Here is a 10,361-nt window from a genome sequence, read left to right as displayed (position 1 = left end):
TGGTTAAGGCCTCATGATCTTACCATTGTTCACTATGTGTGACACAAGTCCTGAGAAGAACGTGTCAACAAATATGCTGAAAGTCTCAGTGCGACAGCTCTAAGGGGTCACATCATTCTCTACTTGCACAGAAGTGTGTTTGTGCCCTTAAAAACAATTGCAGCAAGTCAAATGCACACCTTGGAATCCAATGAAACCAGATTAGTGAGGCAGGAACACTAGGTTACACAAAAACGAGAAAATGAAAAGGAAGGAAATGGAGGCAACAAGATAATAAAATGTCCTACACCTCAAGGCATCCCTGATGGCGTCACCATCTTTTTAAATAGTTTAGCATTTTTATCACATGAGAATTTTGGAGGTCAGCCTGCTCTTGATGCTCAACCTTACCGTTGTTATCTGATCTGCCTCTCAGATCTTAGCAGGGAATGTTACAACAGGATTCTGTTCATTTTATGGGCTATCAGCTTCCTTCTGTTCAGCTCTGAGTGGAACTGATGGTCAGCATGCTGGAGATATAACAGGTGTTGTGCACAGTATAACAGTGCCAAAATCCAAAAATGGAAGCAAAACTGGACAATAAGATCTGTCTGCAGACTGCATACTAAAGTTAATAGAGGAGCGCTACATATGCCAGAGGCTGGACATGGTGGAAGATCTTCTTAGATCCATCATTTGGTTATAAGAATTTTGTGCGCAATGTGCTCTTAGTTTCACAATCCAAAATTTCCACTGAGCTGCCAGTTCGTCCACATGAGTGCATTAGAAGCATTGGTACATATTTACACAGTATTATACAATATATCAATTTAGTATTCCAATCTATTTAATTTCATAAAGCTGAAAAATTCATTTGTAGCTGTATATAGCAGTTCCCTGAAGTGTGGTTTGACACATTATTTGCTGCACAATTAAAACAGAATTAAAATATCAATGTCCTAAAATAGTTGGCTTTTTTAATTACTGGCTGTCTAATAAAAATTAGTAGTTATGCAACTCCTGCTGCTACCAGAGAAGACGTCTTTGAGTGTGCATGAGTACGGGACTATGGCTGAATTTTCAAGTTCATATTATTAAGTCTTTTTGTAGGAGGAAATCAGGTCTAGCGATGACAGGACCAATATTAGCCAGAAAGTTGCACAGGTATAGTGTTAGGACTATCAGTATAAACTATAGTTTACAAACATGGCTGCAGCAGACACTTATCAGATTACCTAAACTCTGTCATCACCATCAGTGGACTTTTAACAAGGATCACCTGTCTCTCTCTTTTACACACACACACACACACACACACACACAGTATAAAAAGAGACTTTTACACACCCCACCTTGCAAACACACTTAGCTTACCTTGTGTTCTGACAGTACCAAGCCGTGTTTACATTTTTGCTTATCTGTTTTTTCAATCCTCATTTGCCCAGAGTTCCTGTGATTTTTGCTCGACTTATTCCGCTTCCAAGTTTGCCTAATATTTTGGACAGGCTGCTATCGTTTTTAATAAAAACTGCCCTACCTGCAATTGCGTCTGAAACAAGAAATAATAGGAAATTGATGGGTGACCGTATAAAAAACATCCCATTTTTAATAAAACTCTCTAAGCTCAATGATTCCACTGATCTGCACCTTTAGTGAAGAAAAAAGAAATTTCACAAAATTCATGACTACAAAAATATGCTTTAGACCTAGACTTAAGACATATTAAATGTATTCGATAGCAGGGAAGATTTAAATGGGAAAATTGTAATACTTTAAATTGTATTTCTAATTATTCTAGGTACTGATAAAGAACCTGCACAGTTTTGATTGAAACAAGCAGACTGTAGTAGAACATTTCACTCATGTACAATGGTGTGAGACTCGTGTACTGTGGTGTGTTTATAATTTGTCTGAAATATAATTGCTAGTGCAAAGTGGATGAGATAGCAATAATATGAGCAGCCATACATTTCTGATTACAAATCCATTGTGCAAAACTTTCCTTCACAACACCTTAATGTGTAATTATTCCTCAGTGTATTTATTGTTCTGTTTATTTATTGTCCTGTGTATTTATTGGCTCACAATCGACTCAGTATTTTCACTTCATGTAGCTTTGTGTACAGATAAGAGCTGCACTAATGTTAAATGATGACTCATACCAGTACCAGTTGTGTTTATCTCACGACTCGTTTCATAAACCTCTATTGTTTGAGAAAAGAGAAATATTGAAGCATAATTGTTTATCCAAAAGTAGCTGGATTTTGTGAAAATGAGCATTTATGTGACTTTTCAGTGGAGTGTTTAACCAACTGGGTTATAATATATATGTCAGTCAAACACTTCAACATGGCATCACTTCAACATCTGACTTCCTGTTTCAAAAGGAAATACATCAACATACAGAATCAAAAAATTCTAGATTCCTTTTGAACAAGAGACCAGAGTCAGAAATCACTCCATGGTTGTCCAGTGGTACAGAGGATGTACCTGAATATGGAAGCCAAATACACTATAGAAGCTTTAACACTAACGGCTAGTGTAAACAGTAGTCCTGCATTTCATGTACTGAGCCACTGTCCTATGACTGCTTAGAGCCAATTTATCTAGCAAGCAGCGATAATCTTCTAATCTGTGCAAAGTCCTTTAATGATCAGTGCAACTCCCTGATAATTGTCCCCAGTGATGTGATCTATAAGCTTGCATACAAACATCTCTCTGTATTGTAGGTGCAGGTTTTCTTCTTTTTGAGCATTTCATCTGCATTTTCAGACCTCGCAATTAATGGCTTGCATTTTTCTGAATATTTTGTTTAGATGGTGTATATGTACGAAGGACACAGGCTTTACAATATTCAGCACAGAACCTTCAAAGCAGAGATTTTTTTCAGTTTCCATGGTAATGCAAGAAAGCGTGAGCGCATGATAAAGACAGAGAGCTGTGTGGGAGAAGGTATGTGTGCGACAAAGGGAATGTCAGACACAAGGTTGGAGAAGCAAAAAGAAGGCATAAAAGTAGAAGAAGAAAAAGAAGCAGCATGTTACATTGTGGAGGTCATGTCAGACCCAGAGAAATGCTCCTCTCCCTTATCCCTTACTCATCAAAGCAAGCTCACAGAAGTGACAGACCACAGAAGATCCAAGTCCTCGCTTTCAGCCCCTCCGAGGGACTCGTCCAAAGTTGCTGAGATTTCACAATGTCGGCATTCAATGAGTACGATTCATTTACCCACAAATCTTATGGAAATTTTTGCACACAGACACACAGGAGGTTTCCTTCATTGATTCCATCTTGCTCATCTATATTGTCCCCTTACAACAGATTACTCAGTATTATTCAATATCCTTCACTGAATATAAGTAGGATTTTTTGTATAAGGGGGTCAGACGGCCATTTCTGTCTGGCCGTGGTTAAGAATTTACGGCCTGCTCACTAATTCTACATCAACGTTATCAAGTGCTAGGTTTTAGACAGAATTGATTCGGACTAATGCTTTCTTCACCTAGCTACATAAGTCTTCATTAGCCAAAACTCCTGACTTGCACTAACCCGTTGTCAATACTCACCAAGCCTTCATTAATAACTTCCCTCTTTGCCAAGGCAGGGCACAGCTTTTCCTTCCTGAGTCTGGGCTTAATCTTACCTCTGTCACGATGCCATTCTGGACAGACTGCTCTGTAATACTACTCTGTCCTGATGCATTTTCTTTACAGATGGGTCTGAAAGTTAAGCCAGATAGGCATGTAAGCAAAAAACTTAGAAACACCATACCTAAACTTTCACTCGAAATAGATGAGGTTGAGGTATTACTCTAAATAAACGATCCACTTATTATGTCTTTTATCATTTCCTTTTCTTCTCAGCATGCAGATCTTGTCAGATATTTCAGCGAAACTGAGTTACTGGTAAAAATGTAACTTATAAACTTAAACTAATAATTTAAGTTTCCTCCCCTGGAAGAGAGGAAATGAAAAAGAATATGTTAAATGTTAAAAGTCAGGAAATAACAGATGCATGTAGTAATAAAGAAAGATGATTATGTATGATGGAAGATAAAGTTACACAGATGGAGTTTCAAGCCAAATAAAAAAGAAATCTTTACAAAACCAGCTTTCGCTAAGGTAATACTTGAAATTCTGAATATCTACCAAACGTACACAACATCTAATATTATAATATGTCCAAAACATATTTTGATAAATTAGAATGAAGTAGAGGTGCATGTCAGGGCTGGTATTTTGTGGGATAAAATAAATAATCTATGGGAAAAGGCAGTATTTATCATCGCACGGGCAAGAACAGGCCATGTTGATGAACACGTTGTGAATGTGGAGCGATATATTGTGATGCACTTACCATGTTCACTCATTAAACGTAAGTTGGGATTAAATTAGTAAAATGAAATTGGTTTATATTCAAAGGAAATAGAACTGCTAATTTCATTAGGTGCCCCGCATGGTGCGTGAATATGTTTGGTGTCTTGCACTTGACTGGCATCCCAATGAGGTTGTCTTGCAACCATGCAATCAGTGTTTCTGGGATGAGCTCCGGATTGACCATGACCCTGACCAAGATATTTTATTTACTGAAAATGAATGAAGGAATAATTGCTTTAACACACCTCTACAGCAGAGTAAACTAGGCCACAAATATTCTGTTTTAATTCTAATAACAGCATGTCCATTAGTGGTCATTTTTATCTCTAGACAGCATTTACCTCCGAGCACAGAGGAGTCTGACACAATACACACAGGAAAAAATCAATAAAGCACACCAAAGCCAAATTCACATACACACTACAAAAAAAAAAAGAAAAGAGAAAAAAGTTCAATCTTCAGTTGTTGACTTCTGAAGGTTGTCTAACCTTACAACGGATTACTCCCCTTTCTCAGTGCTCCAAGTAAAATCTCTAGAGGAGACTAAGAACACTTTAGTATCTAACAAAAGCCTTGAAGAACCCCTTTTCTACTTTGCTCCATTGTTTCACACATTAATACAGAAGGTACAGGAGTTCAATTCATTGGTTTTTTTGTATTGGGGAAAAAAATTGGATAGAATCTCTAAACTCAGAATTAGGAAGCAGTTTTTCATAAGAAATAAAAGCTTACAGGATTTAAAAAAACAAAAAAAACAATGTGAAGTCATTGAAAGAAACTTGATAATGCCGAACATTTTAATAACACAGGAGATAAAAGCTAATTGAGAACTACTCTGACTGACATGCACGTAGAGCCACATAAATGAACAGGTGTAATAGTTTTTTAAATAGTAGTCACATTATGCCATCTCACAACTCCTAGCTCTTTGTGCAGGTATTAACTGAACAAAATGGTACAGTGTTTCTCATTTGAAGAAAACTACTGAATATGTCCAATAGAGCGTGAGGAGTCATGCTTTATCTGACACAAAGTGCTCATTCATGACGTTAATAATTAATGTGTTTTTATATATTTTGGTCATTCTACAGAATTCCTTCCACACTTTCAGATGCTACTGGATGTTATAAAGAAACAGTCACGCCCTGCTATTTTTTTCCTGAAACAATCAGAAAGGACTTCATCTCATTAATGAGTCTGTGTGTCTGTCAACAGCTTCAGAGAAAACACAGAGTTTAATATGGCACACATGGACTTGAACTCAGCCTGCATGAGGAGTATTCAGATCAATACACGCTGACATGGTGATGCGGTGACGTGAGGCTTACTGAAGAGCCAAGGCCAGATAGCATGCAAGAATAAAGACTAGAGGAAAGTTAACCAACAAGAAAACTGTACACAGAGAGAGAGAGAGAGAGAGAGAGAGAGAGAGGAAAAGAGTGAACACCCCTGTCACAAAAGAATAGTCATGTGGGAGAGAGTGGAGGCTGAGCCGATACAGTACGCAAGGACAACGATGAATCACAGACAACAAAACCATGTACGACTGCCAACTAGTGGTGCATGCATGCAACTTGGAGTTAAGTTTATATTACTGTAGGTCTCAAAGCACACAAAGCTGAAGCATTTCGTTCTGTATCTGTATATCACAATAATAACAAATTGAAATGCTCTTAAAGTGCATTAAGTCAAAGCTTTATTCTATGAACTTTTCTCATTCATTCATTCATTCATTCATTTTCTACCGCTTATCCGAACTACCTCGGGTCACGGGGAGCCTGTGCCTATCTCAGGCGTCATTGGGCATCAAGGCAGGATACACCCTGGACGGAGTGCCAACCCATCGCAGGGCACTTTTCTCATTTAAAGGTAAAAACCACATGAAATATGTTCATATTGTGATCTTTGTGATGTGCTTTGGAATTCTGGGCTGTAGTTCAGTTGTAGTTCATTAATCCTGTAACAAGTTAGCTGACTTCACAGGACGTAGTTACAATGGAGTTTAATTATAACTGCGGGAAAAATGTAATGATCTCAAACACGAGTGATAAAAAGAGCAAGAGTTTCTTTTTTCCTTACCATTTTCCCATGATGCTCAATGTCACATTAATGAAAACTCTAGAGTAAAAGCAGTGAGAACAGCAAACTAAAGACATGCCACTTTGAGTTACAACAGAGATTTAGCTCAGTTCGTTTAGCAAGGTGGATGATGAGTAGGATGGTGTTAATAAGAGAATTAGCATAAAACCTGAAGATTTAGAACCTGATCTGATTGAATGAGAGTATATGAAAGAGTTTGACCAACTTAAAGTAGGTATACGTGAAGCAAGGGCTAATTCCTACGAGGTAGATGAACGGCATTGTGGGTAATGTAGCAAACTGTTAACTGAGGTGAAAATAAATCAACATGTTAAAAGTTTAAAATTGGAAGCCACTGAAGGTGATAATTATGAAGATGAATATAATTGTTCAGGGTTTAGCATTGTGTGTAGTAAATTCCAAACACTATTTTACTTAATACATTTACAGCATTTGGCAGACACCCTTATCCAAAGCGACTTACATTATCTAATCTTTTTGAGCAATTGGGGGTTAAGGGCCTTACTCAGGGACCCAGCAGTGGCAGCCTGGTGGACATGGGATCAAACTCACAACCTTCCGATTGGTAGCCCAACATATTTAACCACTAGGCTACCACATGCCTAAGCTACACCTTAACCACTAGGCTAACTTAATGCTACTTTACTTACTCAAGTAACTTTGCACATTTGTGCTTATATTTAGTATAACAACACAACTCAAGTCAATCAACAGTTTAAATATATAACAAATTAAAATCTAGTGACTGATATATCAGACCAAGACAGAGTACAGCCAAATGTTCTGTTCAGTTTTGCTCAGTGAACGGAACGATATCCCAAACAAGCCACTCTCAGTGATATCCCTCCAACTAGTTAACTAGCTAGCTCGCAATTATTTGTACGTTCTAGTTAAAGGTGTGTTCTGTGAAAGCGTCTTTCCTTCTTCCTTATCATCTACATCCGATGAGCTTTTATATTTAAAGTCTGAGGTTATACTCGTAAAAACTGTATCGATTGCCATGTCCTCTGATGATGTCATGAACCCTGTTGTAGTAAGGGTTTAATCACAAAGAAGTGTTGCTGGAATTGAAATTTTATCTGATGAACACAGACAAGCAAAGTGACATGTTCACAATGATGCAGTGTTATCTGTGGTTATATTAAGGAATGTCACTTGTCTCATCACATTAAGGGCTCAGAACTAACCATTGTATTAGTAATATTATAAAATCGGTCATTGACTACTAAATTTTATGCTTAAAAGTGCTTTTAAAATATTTTATAGCACAGTATCATGAAGTCAGAATTACAGTAAACTTATAAAACTAAAAACTCTCCATTTGTTGCAGATTAGATTTCCCTAAACACACTGTCAGAGTGCAGTATGATACACAATAGGACATTTTAAGCACCCACAAGAAAGCTGTTTTATTTAAGTTAACAAAGCATAAAAAAATGGTGAGTAATTACTACATTATAAGTGAAGAATTAGAAAGGAGCATAAAAAAAAATAGTGGATCAGTGAGTAAATTCACAATGTCTCTGTTGTTTCTCTCTCCAGGCTCCTTCATATGCGGCCGGATCTGTTTGTGTTTGAGCTGTTTACTGTATACCACCGGACGAGTAAAAGCTCCAACATGCTTCGCAAAGCCATGTTTCGGTTGGCAGGAAGCCGAGAAGGCTAAAAAGTAGTAGTTAATATTAATATCTCATACCACACAATACCTCAACTGGACATTTTGCAAATATGCATAAACAGCAATAAAACATTAATATGTCTATCATTAGTCGTTGTACTCATCCGGTGTATTTTGTCCGTTTATTTTTTCTTGTACAGCTAATTCCATTTTATTTCGACTATATTTTATAACACAGACGGTCATGAATGTCATTTCGCTGCATGGCGCACTGTGTGTACACGACAAATAAAAATTTGAGGCTTTTTATCTGCACTCTGAGAGATCAGTTCAAAATAAGTTCCATTGAAATTTCAGTTGTTCCTCCGGGGAACCCTTAAAAGGTTCTACTAAGAACTCAACAGCGCTTCCCTGTCAGAGAGAGTTTTCTAATTGTGAGTCATTTCAACAGTGGAGCAGGCCAAAATCATGCGTAATGACTTGAATTAGACTTTACAGCACATGTCACTTTGAATATACTAGAATGAAGGTGATCTTAACACTACATTATTCCGATAAACTGTCACAAAGGAGCCAAGAAAGGGGGAAAAAAGTGAAGGATGAAAGTGAATCAAGGGTAATGAAAATGTAATTTCTTGCTAGGTGCACAAAATTATGAGTCAAATCTTCAGTTCAGCCCACGCTTCATTTCTGGCACCTGAAGAGAAACCAAGGCTGGCTTTTATATGCAAACTTCCTCTGCGTCTGTGAGTATTATATAGCTCTGATTTAAGGAGTGGATTTTGCAGATAATTTAGATTTACTCGTCTGGTTCTTTATCGCATGTTTTAAAAGTAGTTTTCTCTCTTAGCATGTCAGAAAGTAATTAAATAAAAAAAATACAAAGGAAGCTGAAAAAGCATTTACAATAGCAGCATCTGCAATAAAAACTCAGATTAGTCAACTAAAAATTAAAATGAAAAAATAAATAAATAAATATATTTATTTAAATAAATTTACCAAAATCAAATAGCTCCTAATAGATGAACATTTGTCTGGGAGATTGAAAAGTTAATTAAGGTCATTTTGATCTCCACCATTTAGCCTCAGAATATATAGGAAATTAAAAAAATAAATGATTTTCCAGGATGAATGATTCAGAGTAAACGGTCTACACTGAACAATACCAAGTTTTAAAGTGAAAGTTCCCAAGAAACTAAAAATGTATTTTTTTCCCCACAAGGAAAGCAATGGCTACTAAGTGGAAATGAATTGTGGTACTATGCGTCATCAACAGGAAGCTGAAAGGACCGAGTGGTTTTAAGGGATGAAGAAAAAAGAAAAGAAAAAAAAAAAAGCTGCTTCCTTGAGCACTGCTTCCAGCATAGTATTTATAATGATGACGTGCCCTGAATTTTGTACAATGTTCCTCAACTAAAGCAAAGGACAGATAATTAACATCACCACTACTATTTCCACAAACAAACAAGCCATCAACTTGTAGACTTTATGTACGGAGATAAGGAAAAAACGGTAATGATTTGGTCAGGAAAGCGTGAAGTGTGTTTGTACGTTTCTTTCCGAAAATGGATTTTTCAAGCGTCAATGACTTGGAGACAAGAGGCGCAAAACTCTGGATAATTCACGACTTTAATCTTTTATTAAAAAATAAAAAAGTAACGATGGCTTCTTGAGGTGGAAAGAATTGTGTGGGTTTTTTTTTTTTTTTTTATCAATACTGGAATAAAAGAAGAAGCATGCTGATGCTGCCATGCTGAAACAAACACAATGGCACAGTGTTCAAAGTAGAGTCTAATGAGGCTGACCTGAAACCGGCGCCTGTGCGATCGATGCCCTCTGAGTCTCGCTCATACACACTCAGATCAATAGGCCTTTAGGGAGAAATTCATTCCTCCATGCTTGTAGACATAAACACCAAATCAGATTATCAGCTGTGAGAGCTGTGCTATAAGGGAGGTCTTAATGAACAGGTGCGGAGGAACAACTCACCTCTGAGCCGCTTCTCTGAAAGAAACTAGTACTCTTCAACTTTAATCACCTCTAGTCAAGCAGAAATAAATTAAAGCCACATTCTCGTCAGGCTAATGATGACAGCGCACGGCTGGTGGGCGGACTGTGCAGAAGGAGAGGACAGTAAACTCAGTAGGAACTCAGGTTTTATTCATCTGTTTAGAGTGAAGCTGACATCAAATCCCTTTGATAAATGTAGGGTTTTATAGCAACATACTACATTACTAACACATTCTTTGAAATTTCTTTATTAAAGATACGGAGCCTTGAGAAAGTAT

The sequence above is a fragment of the Tachysurus vachellii genome, chromosome 21 (genome assembly GCF_030014155.1).
Source record: "Tachysurus vachellii isolate PV-2020 chromosome 21, HZAU_Pvac_v1, whole genome shotgun sequence".
Classification (NCBI taxonomy): Eukaryota; Metazoa; Chordata; class Actinopteri; order Siluriformes; family Bagridae; genus Tachysurus; species Tachysurus vachellii.
Note: the sequence above shows the minus strand (reverse complement) of the source record.